Source organism: Cibotium barometz, chromosome 50, assembly GCF_041138505.1.
Source record: "Cibotium barometz isolate CiBa-2024 chromosome 50, ASM4113850v1, whole genome shotgun sequence".
In the NCBI taxonomy this organism is placed as follows: Eukaryota; Viridiplantae; Streptophyta; class Polypodiopsida; order Cyatheales; family Cibotiaceae; genus Cibotium; species Cibotium barometz.
Window position 1 is genome coordinate 35768254 of NC_141095.1, and position 18806 is coordinate 35787059.

The following is an 18806-nucleotide window of genomic DNA, read 5'->3' on the forward strand; positions in this document are numbered from 1 at the left end:
TATAACTGCTATGTAACATGCGGAAGCTCTGGGTAGTCTTCTTTCAGCCCTAAACACTCTTGGAAACCTTCTGATGCAAAAATGCACCATCTGATGCAAAAACGCAGGTAGAGAGAGAGTAGAGAGAGAGAGTGAGAAGTGCTGGAAATTCAGTATATACTATGGTACAAAAAGGGTACATATCTTGCAGCCATGGGCTGCCTTCATAAAAAAGGTGGTTAACCCTAAAATCTGTCCCCTATGGGACCTCCAAGGATCCAAACCCCTAGTGGGATTGAATGAATTCAATGAGGAGCACTTGGGCCTTTTTATATGGGTCTTGGACCCCCTTTATGCTGGCGGACTGCTGGCCAGTCATAATTTCATTAAAGTTTATTTAATTCAGCCGACTGGTCATTAATGCTTGTTTCCGATGATGCGCCTGCAGCCCCCCTTCAACTTGGTTCAGCTGCCTCCACCTCTGGTACAGCCGACTCCCTTGTGGTACAGCTGACAGGCTTTTCCTCTTGCTCTCCAAGCCCTGCTCCAGTCTACACTGCCAACAACTCTCTGTGCTCCATTTTCTGGTTCTAATGGTCCTTTTTCTGGCTGCCTTTTCTGGACTAGCTGAGGAACTTGTCCATGGGCATCTGTGCACATGACATCCCCCTCTGCTAAACTTGATGACGGGATTCCAACCTGCTCTTGGATGACTGTCATCATCCCAATCCTTTTCTCGAAGTCCCTCTGTCATCATCCATCCCTGGCAACCCTTTTTCTCTGAACGTCCGGCCTGTTCTCCAAACCACTCTGTCTCTGACGAAGATCTATGCATCTGGTCTTCCTCTAGTCCACAATCCATTCTTGCCCTGACTCTGAACACCGTCTTGGTCTTCTTTCCTGGAACTGAGTCTGGCACTCTCACATCACCCTTGGAGGATCAACCTCCCTTGGGACCGTTACCTGAGAACCTATCTGGCTCACGGAACTGCCATCCCCATCTGGCACTGTGGAACACCACCAACAAACCTCCTGGGAGTTCTTCCCGATCTGTGTTCGCGCCTTGGGCTTCGAATCCGTGTACTTTCCTATACCTTGGACTTGTACACCATCATCTGGGACTGAATCAGTGTTTAGCTTTGCTGAGCCTGATGCTCTGATACCAATGTAACATGCGGAAGCTCTGGGTAGTCTTCTTTCTGCCCTAAACACTCTTGGAAACCTTCTGATGCAAAAATGCACCATGTGATGCAAAAACGCAGGTAGAGAGAGAGTAGAGAGAGAGAGTGAGAAGTGCTGGAAATTCAGTATATACTATGGTACAAAAAGGGTACATATCTTGCAGCCATGGGCTGCCTTCATAAAAAAGGTGGTTAACCCTAAAATCTGTCCCCTATGGGACCTCCAAGGATCCAAACCCCTAGTGGGATTGAATGAATTCAATGAGGAGCACTTGGGCCTTTTTATATGGGTCTTGGACCCCCTTTATGCTGGCCGACTGCTGGCCAGTCATAATTTCATTAAAGTTTATTTAATTCAGCCGACTGGTCATTAATGCTTGTTTTCGATGATGCGCCTGCAGCCCCCCTTCAACTTGGTTCAGCCGCCTCCACCTCTGGTACAGCCGACTCCCTTGTGGTACAGCCGACAGGCTTTTCCTCTTGCTCTCCAAGCCCTGCTCCAGTCTACATTGCCAACAGCTCTCTGTGCTCCATTTTTTGGTTCTAATGGTCCTTTTTCTAGCTGCCTTTTCTGGACTAGCTGAGGAACTTGTCCATGGGCATCTGTGCACATGACATGCTAGGAGTTCACAATCATAGACTGAGTAGTTCTTCTCGGTGGGCAGTAACTTACGAGACATGTAAGCTACTGGATGACCATTCTGTTGCAATACACCTCCAATTGCGATGTTACTCGCATCGGTGATCACTTGAAATGGTTCGTCCCACGAGGCAAGGGCTAAACAAGGCGCTTCTGACAAAGCCACCTTGAGGTTCTGGAATGCCTCCAACGCTTGTGGAGTCATTCGAATCTTTTGCCTTCTTGTTTTCACTCCCTTTAGCAGATCGGTGAGGTCTGCCGAGAGATCAGAAAACTTGTCAATGTGGGTGGAATATGCTTGGCATATACCCACAAATGATCTAATGTCATAAGCGGTCTGAGGTACTTCCCAGTTAACAATCTCGGCCACTTTAGCTGGATCAAGTCGAATGCCTTCAGCACTAATTATATATCCCAAGTAATGTACCTGGGATAGATAAAATACTGACTTCTTTTCATTGACATAGAGCTCGTTGCTTTCCAGCAACTTAAGGACTTTCTCCACATCAATGTCATGCTGCTCAACTGTAGCTGAAAATATGAGTATGTCGTCCAGAAATATGAACACACTCTCTCCAATCAACTCCTGGAAAATACGCATCATCATGCGGTTAAATGTAGCTGGGGCGTTCGTCAATCCAAAGGGCATAACCACAAATTCATAGTGGGCCCGTTCTGTACGGAAGGCTGTGTTGGGGATGTCCCCCTCTACAATCCGTACTTGGTGGTACCCACTCTTTAAATCCAGTTTGGAAAACACCTTAGCTCCATTCAGCCTCTTGAGAATATAGTCAATTCGAGGCATCGGGAATCTGCTCTTGATAGTCAGCTTGTTGAGTGCACGATAATCGACACACAACCGAGAAGACCCATCTTTCTTCTTGACAAACAAGATCGGTGCTGCAAATGGCGACACGCTGGGGCGGATGAAGCCAGCTTGCAACAATTCTTGGAGTTGGCGGTCCAACTCCGATTCCATTGCCTTAGAAAGGCGATACGGAAACTTGCTTGGGGGTTCCGAGCCTGGGAGGAGGTCAATCTTGTGATCCTCCGGTCTGGACGGGGGGAGCTGGGGAGGGAGACTGTCCCGAAGAAAAATCTTCTGGAACTTTTCATGGAGAACCGAGTACTTCTCGGAAGCACTAGCCACCGTCTGGGCTGTCTGGATGTAAATCATCGCACACTGTGCGCCTTTCTGACTGCTCGCTTAGCCTGCAAGTGGCTTATGAGTGGAAAGTTCGGAATACTTGGCTCACACTTAATGGTCACCGGGGTGTTTGACACATTCCGATCGATTTGGAACGTGTGCTTGTCCCACTTGACATCAGGAAGAAACTTGTGAAACCACTGGATACCCAAAATTATGTCTGCTCCTACAAGAGAGGCAACCATAAAGTCACGAACAAACTCTATGCCCTGAATCACTAACTTAGCACCTAGAGCTTCATACTTGACGCTCGTTGTCATACCTGTGCTAAAACCCTCAACTTGTTTGTCCACCGGAGTCAGCTCGAAACGGGCACGCCTAGCGGCCTGTTCCGTGATCACATCCTCCGTGCTGCCGCTGTCAAACAAGACGACTCTCTGGCCACCTATGTGGCCAAAGGACTTGAGCAATTCGTTGCGCTCATACTCCTGGTCATGGGCGTCCTTCTGCTTATCTTCGAGCTCCCGGCTAATAATTGCTCCAACTGAAGCACCGGGGGTTGAAGAACTAGGGGTAGCCGCTGGGGTCTGTGTGGGAGCTGTGCTCACCACGGAAGCTGTGGAGACGGCGGCGGCCTTTGGAGGCTTCTTCGGACAATCCGAGAATTATGTCCTTTTGTGTGACAAAAGAAACATCTACCCTCCTTCCTGTACTGAGAAAGCTCCTCAGCACTCAACTTGCCACCTGTCTTGCCTGCCTCCGCTTTTTGGTCTGGAGTAAGCTTAGACGCATTGTTCGAGTTTTTGGAGCCAGAGGCTCCCAGGCTCTGTCCTGGGGAAGACCCCGTCTGGTTCTGGCTTTTGCCCCCTGAGGCGTTAGCCTTGGGAGAAGCCGGCTGGGAAGTCTTGGGCTTGCCACCATTGTGTTTCATTTCTGCACTCTGCGCAAGCGAGAGTGCGTCCTCAAAGGTGGCTGGCCTAAACATACGCACCTCCCATTGGATTTGCGTGTCCAGGCCATACAAAAACTGCCCTTTCTTGTCCGTATCAGATAAGCCTAATTGCAGACACAAGGTCGAAATTTTATTGGTAAATTGAAGGACTGGTTGCGCGTTCTGACGCGCTCCCCTGAACTCGTTTTCGAGTCGCTCAAGGTAGTGAGGCGATAGAAACCGCTGCTTAAGGTCGCGGACGAACTCGTCCCACACATAAGCTGCCATACCTGCTTTGGTGTGGGCATGAGACCACTGAGTCCACCAAGGAATGGCCTCACCTTCCAAGTACCAACTAGCTAAGATCACTTTGTCAGTATTTGTTTTCCTAACTGCGGCAAAGTAAGCTTCAAATTGATGTAACCATGAATAAAGAGTAGTGGGATCGAGTTTACCATTATACTTACTGAAATTCATTTTCTCGGAAAAATGATTCGAGGGCGCCGCCGGTGTCAATCTGGCGTCCAACGCTCTGAGGTAATCTGCAAGAGTTGGAAGAAGATAAGTCGCTGAAGATGCAACCATGGATCCTCCAGCACCACGAATATTGGAATCACCTCGGAGAGAGCACCCACTAACTTGTTTCCTCGAAACAAGATGCCACCACGTACAACAAGGAACTTTGCTTGGCCACGAATTCCTACACAAGTGTGCGGTGAACTCCAAAAATAGATGATGAGCTATTGGACACACCGTGCCCATAATCCCCAACAGTGGACGGAATACATCACGTCCCAAAAGCCTCGAACAATGAACTTGAAACTGATCCAGTTAATAATCTCTGTTGTACCAAAGATAACCATGTCCTACCAGATGTCTAATGCTTGGAACTCAGAATCATGGTCCCCATGCACGAGTAAGTGGAGCTGTAATTAGTCCCTCTCCCGCCCACAAGCCTCTTCTGGTTGGAAGCACATGGGGGGAAACTGCATGTGTACTAGAGAAGCACACCATCTGGGGTCTCTTGAGCCGGAAGCGCCCTAGGAGTCCTAGAAGCGGTACTAGAATCTGTATCACTATCCTGTGTCGTGTCTTTGCCTTTTATCTGAGATGACTAGGAGCCCTAGAAGTGGTACTAGAATCTTTATCACTATCCTGTGTCGTGTCTTTGCCTTTTCTGTGAGATGAAGCCTTGCCCTTGGTCTTGTCCTTCTTTTTGGACAAACAATCGCTAGACAGATGTCCACTTTTTCCGCAAGAGTATCAGCGACTCCGACCTTTCTTTTGAATTGAGGAAAGTGCCTGGTCAGAACTGTTGACTGACATCTTCAATTTACCCTGTGAGATGAGAAAAGACGACTCCAAAAGTAGGGAGCGAATATCATCAAAATCCAACTGAGTGGATGTGACCTAGCACCGCAAAGATCGAGAAATAACATCATAGTCCGGAGGAAGCTTGGTGAGGATAAGAGCAGCCAGTTGAAAAGAGGACAAAGCAGCACCCATAGCCAGTAATTGGTCATGGATAACCTTGGTCTTCATGAGAAAAGACTGCATGGAATTGCCTTCAAGAAATAAGAAACCTTAAAGCTGCCCCTGCAAGGTAACTGCCCTCATTGATGAATCTCGTGCAAAGAGATCCTCCAACGTTGACCATACCTGATGAGCACTGGAGAGAGTTTGCACTGCTGGTGAGACCTCCTCGGTGATGGTCCGCACAAGAACAGAATGCGCCTTCGAGTCTTGATTCTCCTAGTCTTGTAATTCACAGCAAATTCATCCTCCTGATCCTGAGTCCACCTCCTAGAGTTTTGAGGACGCTTGGGCTTCCTTTCAGTGCCCTGAACAATGTCCCACAAACCCTTGTGGATGAACCAGACCCGCATCTGAAGCCTACAATGAGCGTAGGTGGGTCCTTTCAACTTGTCATCTTTGTTTGTACAGGGGGGAGCCATATCCAGAGCAGCAAAGAACAAATCTCAGCTCTCAAACACTTCTCTCAAGTCCTTTCCAACGAAGCGAGGCACCAGGAACAATCAGCCCCCTCTCAAACTGTAGAGAGAAAGAGGCAGGACAGCAGCAAAACAGTCCAAGATCCACCGGGAACCTCCTCCCGGAAGGGCAGCGACTCGTGGAGGAAGAAGACAATGTAGGGCCACTTGTCTGGCAGCACCAAATGCAAAGAACTCACCAAAAACAGATGCCGGTGCAGAAAACACAGCCACAACTCCACCTTTTACCTCTGTAGAAGAAAACGCAGCCAAGTGAGCTGGCCGGATTGCCTTTGTAGGAGAAAACGCAGCCACCAAAACTAGCCTGCAGCAAACAGCCGGCTGGCTGGACCTAAAAACGCAGCACTGTTGGGGAAATGCAGCCACTGTTGTCACAGATCTGCAGCTGGGAGAGATGTGGAGAAAAACGCACAGCAAAAGGAGGGAAAGGTGGGCAGATTTGCAGAGTTTGGAGCAGCCTGGACCTAACTGTATGATACCATGAAGGAGATGGCACATGTGGAAGCATAAACAGTAAACATATGAGAGAGTGCAAAGTAGAATGAGAGAGTTGGACAAGATCACCTTTTATAACAGCAATAAAGCTTTACAATGGCAATGGCCAGCAACTGGATGTTGAACTATGTGCAAGGGAATTGGATAAAGTAGTGAATAATGGGGAACTCCTTATATAGTGCATGAGTGAGCTGGCCGACTGCTCACAGGACAAATAAATAGGAGAAATACAATAAAATGCCCAGATAAATGGTAAAGCCCCAAAACACTGAGATGCACAATTCTAACATTACAAGCATAAGAGACTGTTGCAACAGCCAATGACCTCCAACAAATATGCAAGAATGAGATGAGATATCAGGAGAAGGGTGTGAACTCTTATATATCTCCGATATGAGCAAGTCGGCCAACTGTAGTAGGCTGATAGCAATCGTGAGCCATAAATGTGCCATAAATGGCCTAAAAAGACTCATAAAAATGCTAGAAAAATCCTAAATGATGTCTGCCAGCTAATGCAGGGCCTCATAGAAATGACGAGTACAAGCATACTTGTGTGTGTGTGGAGTGCGTGTGTGAGAGCATATCTTGATATAGACTTCTACACCCACTATTGGGCAATGATGATGTTAGTGGGGATGTCGTAGTATCTAGTCTATACTACGCATAATGGAGTTGATAGTTATATAGTCTTGTGGGTTGACTACCATGAGTATATAACATGCACGTTCCTAAAAGGTGAATTTGGCCATGTTCTTGGATTCATCTAGGTATATAATTCAGCCGTATTAGTGGACATGCAGATTTCACATTGTGAAGTTTTCGTCCGAGTTGCAGCCAGTTGATATTGTGCTTATTCTTTCTATCTTTAGCGGTGCATTTGCCCTATCAACTACTTATTTGCTGTACCAATTCTTTCTATTTGCTACTTCCCTTAGTGCTAGGCTTCATTATGGTGGATGTTGGACCGATGCGGGAGCGCAGCAAGCACACACGAGAGAGAAAGAGAGGGAGAAGGAGGAGAGCAGACACGAGAGATGGGGGGTGGAGCTATCCACTGTCTCAACCAAGAGAGAGTGAGCCCCTTATTCACTAACTAAAAGAATAAGGAGATGTGTGTACATAAGTGGGCGGCCGGACACTGGGTGCAGGCACACTGCCTTTACCCAACATTCTTCCACTAAAGGCTATGTGCCGATAAGTGGAGAGAAAAACTAGCCTACAACTAGTATATACAAGAGGTGAGAGAAGACGGCTCTCAACCTACGCCCACTAGCTCACTCCAAGTACGTACATGCACCTGTATGTGCTCTAGCAACCACTCAGAGTGTGCAACACTGCTAGAGCGTACATGCACCTCATGCAAGTATCTAGTAAGGACCTGCACAGCTCCACAATGCACAATGCCAGTGTCAGCCACCGAACGGCTAACAACTCCCACTGCAAATGCACCAACCGCATAAGCAAGATCAGGTCTCGAGACCAAAAGGTCAGACATGAGAGACCCGAAAGCTGACGAAACCTGCACTATCTCAGCCAACCTGTCACTGTCAGCAACCTCAGTGCCATATGCATCCTCAGGATCTACCTGTCCATGCATCACAATGTCAGCATGATCTGGCATATAAGACGAGAATGACTGCAAAACCGAAGAATCAGCACCACTGCAATCATTCGGCCACTGTATGGCCTCTCCGATACTCTGCTGTGACTCACTAGCGCAAAGACGCTCTACCTGTCTATACATAGACGTATCATGCACATCTGACTCTACCTGCTCGACCAATGTCTGAGCGTCCTGTGACTCGTCTGACATAAGCATGTCAAAGAACTCTAAGTCACTCATCTCCGTCAAAGGAGGCATCTCCGTCCTAGGAGGAATAATCTGCTGTGCCTCACTAGAGCACTCCTGCTCTACATGTCCGCACACAAACATGTCCTGCACAGCTAGATCTCCCTGCTCGACTAACGTGTGAGCATCCTGCTCAATCAATGTCTGAGCATCCTGCAGCGCATCTGCAAAAGAGACACGTCTCGTCTCTCGCTTTCCACATGGCTGCAATATCACAGAGACTCCACCGTCTCCAAAATGAGAAACATGCAAAGGGTATACCACGCCACTCCTGGCACCTCTCGCAATAACCAGCGAACCCAAATGCATCTGGAAAGACCGCTCTCTAAGCAGTACCTGACAACCAGTGTCTCTCAAGTGTCTCACTGAAATGAGACTCTGTCCTCCCAAATCTGGAACATAGCGCACATGACTAAGTGTGTACAGAACACCACTAGGCAATGACAAGCATATGTCTCTTGCACCTGCGATCTCATACACTGAGCCATGTAGATGCATACAACCAAGTCTCCCACTAGAAAATGTGCTAAACCACTCACGATGAGACGTGACGTGAAACATAGCATCTGCATCTAGCAACCAACGTGGAGAAAGTGAGCATCCATCAAAGTATGCAGGAGGAACACTAGAGGCAAAGGTGACATCACCGTCACTGGCGTACTCAGTCACTGTAGCTGCCTCTCTCACCTATGTCAAAGGAGTCTGTGCATCATGCATACATCTCCGTCTCTGTTGCCTCATACGCCTGAAGCAACGACGCCTAATGTGCCCTGTGTGGCCACAATGCCAACAGCGCATATGATGGGAAGAACGAGAATGATGTGTACGAGACCTCAACGTCTCAACCTCTGGCAACAATGATTGCTCATCTGTATCAGGAACACGGACAACAACATGCTGGACGAAATCCAGAGCCATGTGTGTGCAAGGAAACACTGAACAACAAGACAAGCAACCAATGCGCACAACTGTATGTGGCGGATGCGGAATCCTCGACGCAATCTAAACCACAAGATGCCTGCCAACAAGAATAACCTGCAAACCTCGCAGCAAACCACTGTGCTACTCGCACCAAACTGTGCTCAACACTGCAAGTCCAATGGCAATATCAAGGCATCAAAACAAGCTGGCTGTATACACTGCCAAAACCTCTGTGAGCAACGAATGCTCGAGAATACCACAATCTCCCACTCGAGAGCAAGCGTAGCGAAATACACGCTACGAATCAATGGCACAAAGAGGCATCACATAACTGCAAATTTTGACAAAATTTCGGCAGCATAACGGCAGTAAATGGCCAAAAAACCAAAATAACCAGCCAAGGTAAAAATAGCCCAAAACTAAAGGTGTAAAGCTCTCAAAAGAGCACAACCAAGTCTCAATGCAAAGTATCACTGCGGAGAATCACATTGCATCTGACATAGGTGACCAGACACTATGCATGGGTCCTATGGTGCTCGCGGGATCGCTCCAGTACTCGTATCACCGAAAGGATCCCGGACATGGGTACCCCCCAGCTCAATGAAAACCTCACTCGACCCTCAACAATGGCTGCAATCCAATCAGCTGACTAAATAGTACGTGTCCTCAATGACCATACATAGGGCTATCCACAATGCCAAAGAGCTATCACAGCTCACAAATGCGTATGGCAAAGCCCAAAACTGTCAGCACACACAATGCCAAGCACGGCAACAAGCAACCAAAGAGGCAAACACTGCCAACGTCAAGTGTACCAAGGCACGAGCTGTCAAGGCATATAACTAAGCATATGTCCCACTGAGCATAGAATGCCAAACACGGCAACTCTGACCCAAAGTCTGTCACTGTCAACAATGCATACACTGTGTCTCGGAGCTCAACAGGGCATCCACTACTTTAAGCCAACACACTGGGCACCAAGAGCATACACGCTGCCAAAACTGCAACCTGTGGACTAGAGAAAACTCCAATAACGGCACCTGTGCTCGTAGGAGACAACAAAGCTATGGTCATGCACGAGAAAAACTCAACTCGCTGTAAGAGGAGCATGCATAAAGACCACAAATAACTCCACCTGCAAGCCTGCAACACGCTCAAAAGCGAGACCCACAATAGGCATACATCTCTACCAGTAATCGTGTCCTGTCAACCTGCCAAAAAATGCGCAATACGGCCACGCTACACAACCTGTAGCTCAAAGACAAGACCTGGCGAGATACCTGCAACCTGTCAATGCTCATAAAAGAGCACACAAAACCTGTCTCACGCAATCGGCATACATGTCCTGCAAATCATTGCTCTAAGCATACATATCCTGTGCGAAGAGCATCATCGCTCATGCATGAGCGGAATCCAAAGCTCACCACATTTCACGTACATCAGCACTGGAGCAAATCAGCCCCAAAGCTGCAAAACATAGTACCAGGAACCTGTGAAAAACGTCAAAATTGGAGATCCGAAATGCACACAGCTGCTGCAGAAAATTCTGTGATCAGAATAAGGTCAAATGAACACCACCATTGCGTTCGGAACGTGCCAAAACCCCAAAAAAGACTCTTGGGTTGCGCAGATCTGAGTTCGTATGAGGGATTTATGGCCAGAAAAGTGATTTTCGGGCCAAAAAATGCACCTGCGGAAAACTGTTTCTGCAATCCTCCTCTCAAATTAGCACTTACAAATGCATACACACCTACTAATCGATCTTTCAAGCTTAGGGATGGCCCTCAAGCTTTCTCTGTCCCCGAAGCTCTCTCTCAAGCTTCCATGGCCGAGCTCCGTACTCGAGGCCAAAAGCTCCACCGCACACCGCAAGCGCGCACACGAGGCACGCACACCGCGACTCTCCTGTCGCTCTGATACGAGTTGTTGGACCGATGCGGGAGCGGAGCAAGCACACACGAGAGAGAAAGAGAGGGAGAAGGAGGAGAGCAGACACGAGAGATGGGGGGTGGAGCTATCCATTGTCTCAACCAAGAGAGAGTGAGCCCCTTATTCACTAACTAAAAGAATAAGGAGATGTGTGTACATAAGTGGGCGGCCGGACACTGGGTGCAGGCACACTGCCTTTACCCAACAGTGGAGTTTGCCTTGCATCTCCGGAGGTTTGACAGAAACTGAGTACGAAGGGCTTTGTGTGAATATATGCTCTTATGTGTGTGTGTGCGTGTGTGAGAGCATATCTTGATACAGAGTTCTACACCCACGGGCATTGATGACGTTAGTGGGGATGTCGAGGGGTGTCACAGTTTCACACCCCTGGCTGGGTCGTAGGTGTGGGGGTTACCTTTGACTACATTAAGGACGCCAAAACAGTGTTCAAACTTGTCCCAACCTGTTGCATGCTGCTAATTTTTCCATAAATCAAGAGCGTCACATTTCCAACTTTGTCCACCAATGCCAGTATCTGGTTGCTTATTATTCTCAAACGGCTAATTCGCATAGGCCTTTATCTTCGGTCACTTATTTTTTTTCACAGTCATGCACCCAGACTAACCCTAAACCTCTCAGTCTCTTATGACCATGTCTTTTATTGATAGGGCTGAGGATGGTCACCTACTTCACCCTATATCATGGCCTTAGTGCAGATGTAGTGATTATGCTCATGTTAGGGATGATGAATCTAAGTAGAGAGAGCAACACTTGTAAGTGTGGGCCTATTCTTTGCAACTTCGTCCTAACCCGGTGTATGTTTTGATTGGCTTGTACGTGGCTTGGTGTGCTAGCGTAGAGTGAGTTACTGTCATGTGCATAGTGTGTATCTACCGTGTGCTACACGCACACAAGACTAGCTTCGAGGTTTGGGGAAGCTTGGAGCTAGGCAGGCTGATTGGCGAGCTGAGTTAGGGATAGACTAACGGGCGGGCATCCAAGTATGGACGGGCGGGCGCCCAAGTGTGGACGCCCGATGATCGGCCAAGAACCTATAAAAGGGTGGCCAAGGTCAGCCATTAGATATATAGAGTCTCGCGTGTCTTTGTGAGAGCTCTATGGTCAGGAGCCTGGATCTAGTGTAGACGTGCATCTACTTTATGCAGCCGAGGCTGGCAACAGTCTCGTGGCCCGCAAGGGTAGCTTCGTGGCGGTATGTGACGTCACGAGGTAGAGGTTGGTCGGTACGTTCATCTAGTTAGCTCAGCTCGTGGCTCGGTGGGGACAACCAAGACTTGTGGGCTTGCCCACGGCTGTCAAGGTTGAGAGGTGATTCAAGCTTGCACCCCCTTCACGTTTGTTTGGTTTGTTTGTAGGTTTCGAGTCTTGTACTAGGAGCGTTCTACGAGGAGATCCTATGGGGATTTGACAGTGGTATCAAAGCAAGCCTCGAGACTGCTTTATGCAGCTGAGGCCGGCAGCAGTCTCGAGGCCCGCAAGGGTAACTTCGTGGCAGTATGGGACGTCACGAGGTAGAGATTGGTTGGTACGTTCATCTAGTTAGCTTAGCTTGTGGCTCGGTGGGGACAACCAAGACTTGTGGGCTTGCCCATGGCTGTCAAGGTTGGGAGGTGAGTTAGGCTAGCACCCCCTTCACGTTTGTTTGGTTTGTTTGCAGGTTTCGAGTCTTGTACTAGGAGCGTTCTACGAGGAGATCCTATGGGGATTTGACAGTGGTATCAGAGCAAGCCTCGTGAACAAGCAAGTCGGTAGGTAGAGAAAAAGATGTCGAAGAAAAGGTATGAGTTCATGAAGATTGTTGTTTTTCTGAGTATACTGCTGTTTTTTCAATTTCAGCATGTTATTTTACATCGTTGGAACTCATGTTAGGGTTTGGTCTTGTAAGGGTTATTTGCTTTGCAAAGAAGAAGGGCTAGATGTGTTCTTGCAACTGTATGAACAGTTTGAAGCGAGAGAAAAGAGGAAAAAGCCAATCTGCTGTATGTTTGTAAGAGAGAGAGAGAGAGAGAGAGTAACGCTTGTGTGGTTGTTCCAATCGCAACCGGGTTGGTATGTGTAGGCAGGCAGGCACGTGTATGCTAGTAGCCTGTGCACTCAGCCAGGCAAGTAATCTAGTATGCGTAGGCTAGTATGCGCAGGCAGCACAGCCGGCCAACTGTACGAGCAGGCAGTCGAAGGGACAAGCGCCAATACATAGGCGGCTGACTGTATGTGCAGCAGGCGCAGGCTGCCAAGAACGTGCATAGGCGACAACCGATTGCAAGTGGCCAGGTACGTGTGCAGGCGGCGCACGTAGGCAGGCGAACAGGTGGCGCAGAAAATAGAGAAAAGGAAAGTCGGGTGGGTTATTTTTAGCTTAAAAAAAAAAAACCTCTGCTTTCAGTGTTTTCACATGCGCTTATGGGTTTTAATAAACCCATATCTTAGAGAGGGGTTTTAAAAACCCATGCTGCTTTATAAGTGTTTTTTTAAAAAGAAAACAGAATATATATATATATATATATATATATATATATATATATATATATATATATATATATATATAAATTAAAAAAAAAAACAAAAGCAAAAGCTAAGTTAGCTTTTGGGAAAGCCTATATATTTCCCTTAAGCGGGCTTCTTGCCACACATCTCTCAAGCTCTCAAGCTTTCTAGCACTCTTATTTGTGCAAGATCAAACTTTTCTCTCACCTTGCCCTCTTTAAGGTGTCGACCCAAGAATCCGAGTTGGAGCCCATTCTCGAACGTGAAGACCTGCCGGCTACGGAAGCCATCGATGGCGATCTTTTCGACGATTTTGTTTCAAAATTAGATTTCCAAGAGTTTAAAGTTGCTCTCGAAGCTTCTTCCTTGGAACGTCAAGCACAAATGACCGCGCAGATGCAGGCTTTATAGAACTCCATCTCTTTGTTGACCACTACCCTGTCAACTCTTTCGGGTATGGATACTTTGGCATCTGCTTTAGGTTCCAATATTACTCCGGAACAGTTTGGGGGCGAGCAAAAGCAGCGTACCAAAGAGATAGTGGACACCTGGCTACATAAGTGGCAAGTTCATTTTCAGTTTCATCCATATGACGATGGCAAAAAGATCCAATTAGCAGTAGGTTTCCTCTCATGCAAAGCTTTGCTTTGCTTTGGTGGAAAGAACTCGACCCTAAACCAACGACTAGGGCACAGTTCGAAGAAGTCTTCGAGAAAGAATTCCTCGAGAAAGAGGATGATTATGATGTTGTTGTCCGGTTTGTTACTTTGACCATGACCTCGCAGAACCTCACTTATGAGGTCTATCTCCAAAATTTAGAGACTTGCAGATGAAAGCTACGAAGATGGATTCCACTACTCTTTTGGGGTTCTTTGTAGCCCGTTTACCCGACTCGTACCGTTTACAGGTTAAAAACAACAAATGCAAAACTTAGCCATTCATTCCGCTCGTATCTATGATGATACAATGGTCTCTTCCAAGTCTAAACCCGTTACCGAGTAGGAGAACAAGCACCAAAGGAAGTTCTCGGCACCGATGGCTAGCACGACTGAAGGAAAGTCTTCGGTGGACCAACCTTCGAAGAATTCTACTTCGACCCCCGCAAAGAAAAAAACGTCTCCTTAAGGCTTTGAAGCTTAAGGAGAAGGGACGTTGCTTTATCTGCGAAGAAAGAGGACATATACATAACGAGTGCCCGAAGCAAAAGGGTGCAAAGACCAACGCAGGACCCAAGCCAAAGGCAGCTAACTAGTTGTCTTTGATAGGTACGTCAGTTACTGTACTTTCTCGCCCTAGTTCATGTTTTGATTGTCTATTCAACTCTAAAGTTTTTGGCGTGCATGATCTTCTCCGAGTTTATGGAGAAGTGAATGGCCATAGAATCCACATTCTTCTAGACCTTGGCAGCTCACACAATTTTGTTAATTATAAACTTGTGCAGAAATTGGGTCTTGACACAACACCCAGCGATCATACCTATGAGGTACGCCTACCTGCGGGTCAGTAAGTATGGGATCGACAGGTGGGGACGCTACCGATCCGGATTCAGGACTACGAAGATACTCTGGAATGCTATATTATGCATCTAAAGCATGTAGACTTGTTATTAGGAATTAAGTGGTTTAAGACTCTTCAAGTCCAGATAGATTGGTCTAGTCATATTTTTTCTTTTGAACTTAGGAACACCCAGTATAGTATCTTAGGTGATTTTATACATCCCTCTCAGGGGCTTCTTGTACATAGAGTTGATTTTGGTAATAGAATGGATTCTTCTTTGTATACTGCTTTCCATTGTGTCTTGATTTCACTTTCTTCATTTCTCATATCTACTATGGATGTTAAAGAATTAAGTGTGTTTGAAAGCAAAGAATTAAAGAAGATACTTGATTTGTTTCAAGATGTATTTCCTAAGGGACTGCCATCAGACTTACCACCTGAAAGGGCAGTAGATCATCATATTGACCTGGTTTGTGGTGCTCACCCTGTTAGTATTCCACCTTACAGGATGAGCCAAGTTGAGGAAGATGAGTTGGCCAAACAACTCACAGATTATTTGAGGATGGGCTAGATCCGTCCAAGTAAATCACCTTGGAGTGCACCTGTGTTGCTTAGGAGAAAGACGGAGAACACCTGGAGAATGTGTATAGATTACAAGAGATTGAACAAGCTGACAAATAAGAACCCTTATTCTCTCCCTAGATCAGATGACCTGATTGACTGGTTAGCCGGAGCGAAATATTTCACGAAGATAGATTTACGTACTGGTATTGGTATTGACTGATCATTAGTCAATCAAGTATGTGTGAGATGCAGATGATTTGAGATGAAGGAAAGCTCGATGGGCTGAATTAATGCAAGATTTTGATTTTGAGATTCGTTATAGAAAAGGGTCCATGAATAGTGTCGCAGATGCGCTTAGTCGAATTAGAGAGGTGAATACTTTGTCGTTCACCGAGATTACTACTGACTTATTTCAGTCATTGAGAGGGCTTTGCAGGACTGATAGTTATTTTGTTCCATTTTGGTAGAAGATCCAGGACAGGAGCTCATTGATTGACCACGACTCAATGACTGAGCAGTCTACCATTCAGGCTGCAAGAGGTCAGTGGATGATTCGGAATGGTTTACTGTTTCCTAATGACAAAATTTGTGTACCATAGATCCCGGACATTAGATCCAAGATTCTTAAGGAGTGTCATGATGCCCCTTCTGTTGGACATTCTGGGGTACACAGGACATTATCGTTAGTGAAACACACTTTTTATTGGCCGAAGATGAAAGGGTATGTAGAAGATTATGTTCTCAAGTGTCAAGTTTGTCAAGCAAATAAAGCTGAACGCTTTAGACAGGCTGGGTTGTTGCATCCTTTACAAATCCCAGGTAATAAATGGGAAAGTATTTCCATGGATTTTATTACTGGATTACCAAGAACACATTAAGGCCACGATTCTATTTGGGTTGTGGTAGATCGCTTGACAAAAATGGCTAGATTTTTACCAGCACGGAAGACTATTACAGTTACACAATTAGCAAGGCAATTTATCAAGCAATTGTTTAGACTGTACGGATTACTGCAAGACATAGTCAGTGATAGGGACTCTAAGTTTATAAGTGATTTTTGGAAACTTGTTTTTGAGAAGTTAGAAACAACTTTGAATTTGAGTTCCTCAAATCATCCTCAATCTGCTGGCCAGACTGAAAGAGTTAATCAGATTTTGGAGGATATGCTTCGAGCATATATATCCAAAAGGCAAAGTTCATGGGAGGATTATCTTCCTATGTTAGAATTTGCATATAACAGTACTAAGCATATGAGTATAGGTTTTAGTCCTTTCATGTTTATGTATGGTTTTCAACCTAGATTACATGTTACAGTGGGATTCTCAGGACTTCAGCATGATGCAGCACATAATTTTTTGCAAGATATGCAAGAAATATTACTATCTTGCAAGAAATGTTACAAGTTGCGAAAGAATGTATTAGAAGTGCTCAAGACAGAGACAGATTTTATTCTAATAGACATCGTTCACCCAGAGAGTTCTCTGAAGGAACGATGGTGTATTTGCGAGTTCTGAAATTTCGAGACTTTACGGACAGGTCAATCTCCAAAATTATCTCCTAGATACTGTGGACCATTTCGTATTACACGACGGATTGGTTCAGCTGCATATGAATTGGATTTGCCTTCTCATGTGAAAGTTCATCTTGTATTTCATGTCAGTAGACTTAAGGAAGTACTGGGTGGAACTGACCAGTTAGTTACTCCCCAAGAAATCATAGATGTCGAGGACATGACATTTGTTCCACACGAAGCTGAAAAGATTCTTGGATTTCGTGAAACAAGATTGCGTAATACGTTTATCACGGAATACAAGATCAAGTGGAAGGATCGTGTTGAGGAGGACGCTACATGGGAGACATTGACTACTCTTCAGAGAGATTACCTTGGCTTTTTAGTGAGCTCAGGAGTGAGCTCTTAGAGGAAGGGGAGTATGTCATGTGCACAGTGTGTATCCACCGTGTGCTACACGCATACAAGACTAGCTTCGAGGTTTGGGGAAGCTTGGAGCTAGGCAGGCTGATTGGTGAGCTGAGTTGGGGATAGACTAACGGGCGGGCACCCAAGTATGGACGGGCGATGACCGGCCAAGAACCTATAAAAGGGTGGCCAAGGTTAGTCATTAGATATATAGAGTCTCCTGTGTCTTTGTGAGAGCTCTATGGTCAGGAGCTTGGATCTAGTGCAGACATGCACTTGCTTTATGCAGTCGAGGCTGGCAGCAGTCTCGAGGCCCGCAAGGGCAGCTTCGTGGCGGTATGGGACGTTATAAGGTAGAGGTTGGTCGGTACGTTCATCTAGTTAGCTCAGCTCGTGGCTCGGTGGGGACAGCCAAGACTTGTGGGCTTGCCCACGGCTATCAAGGTTGGGAGGTGAGTCAGGCCTGCACCCCCTTCACGGTTGTTTGGTTTGTTTGGAGGTTTCGAGTCTTGTACTAGGAGCGTTCTACGAGGAGATTCTATGGGGATTTGACAGTGGTATCAAAGCAAGCCTCAAGACTGCTTTATGCAGTCGAGGCCGGCAGCAGTCTCGAGGTCCGCAAGGGTAGCTTCGTGGCGGTGTGGGACGTCACGATGTAGAGATTGGTTGGTACGTTCATCTAGTTAGCTCAGCTCGTGGTTCGGTGGGGACAGTCAAGACTTGTGGGCTTGCCCACAGCTGTCAAGGTTGGGAGGTGAGTCAGGCACCCCCTTCGCGTTTGTTTGGTTTGTTTGCAGGTGTCGACTCTTGTACTAGGAGCGTTCTAAGAGGAGATTCTATCGGGATTTGACAGTGGTATCAAAGCAAGCCTCAATACTGCTTCATGCAATCGAGACCGGCAGCAGTCTTGAGGCCGGCAAGGGTAGCTTCGTGGCGGTATGGGACGTCACGAGGTAGAGATTGGTCAGCACGTTCATCTAGTTAGCTCAGCTTGTGGCTCGGTGGGGATAGCCAAGACTTGTGGGCTTGCCCACGGCTGTCAAGGTTGGGAGGTGAGTCAGGCTTGCACCCCCTTCACGTTTGTTTGGTTTGTTTGCAGGTTTCGAGTCTTGTACTAGGAGCGTTCTACGAGGAGATCCTATGGGGATTTGACAGCTACTCTGGCTAGGCATTGAGCAATGGCTTTGTTTTTCTGGAATAAAAGAGTTGTTTTTTTTCCCGCACAGAGGAGAAGGGGG

The 18806-nt window shown here is 46.7% G+C and overlaps 1 protein-coding gene and 1 pseudogene across 1 annotated transcript in view; one reads left to right on the plus strand and one right to left on the minus strand.

The window, feature by feature from the left end:
• The window catches only part of LOC147610069 (uncharacterized), a 45088-nt gene that overhangs the window by 23668 nt on the left and 2614 nt on the right, over positions 1–18806 (plus strand). The window lies entirely within an intron of this gene.
• LOC147610070 (uncharacterized) lies at positions 7641–9548 on the minus strand (annotated as a pseudogene).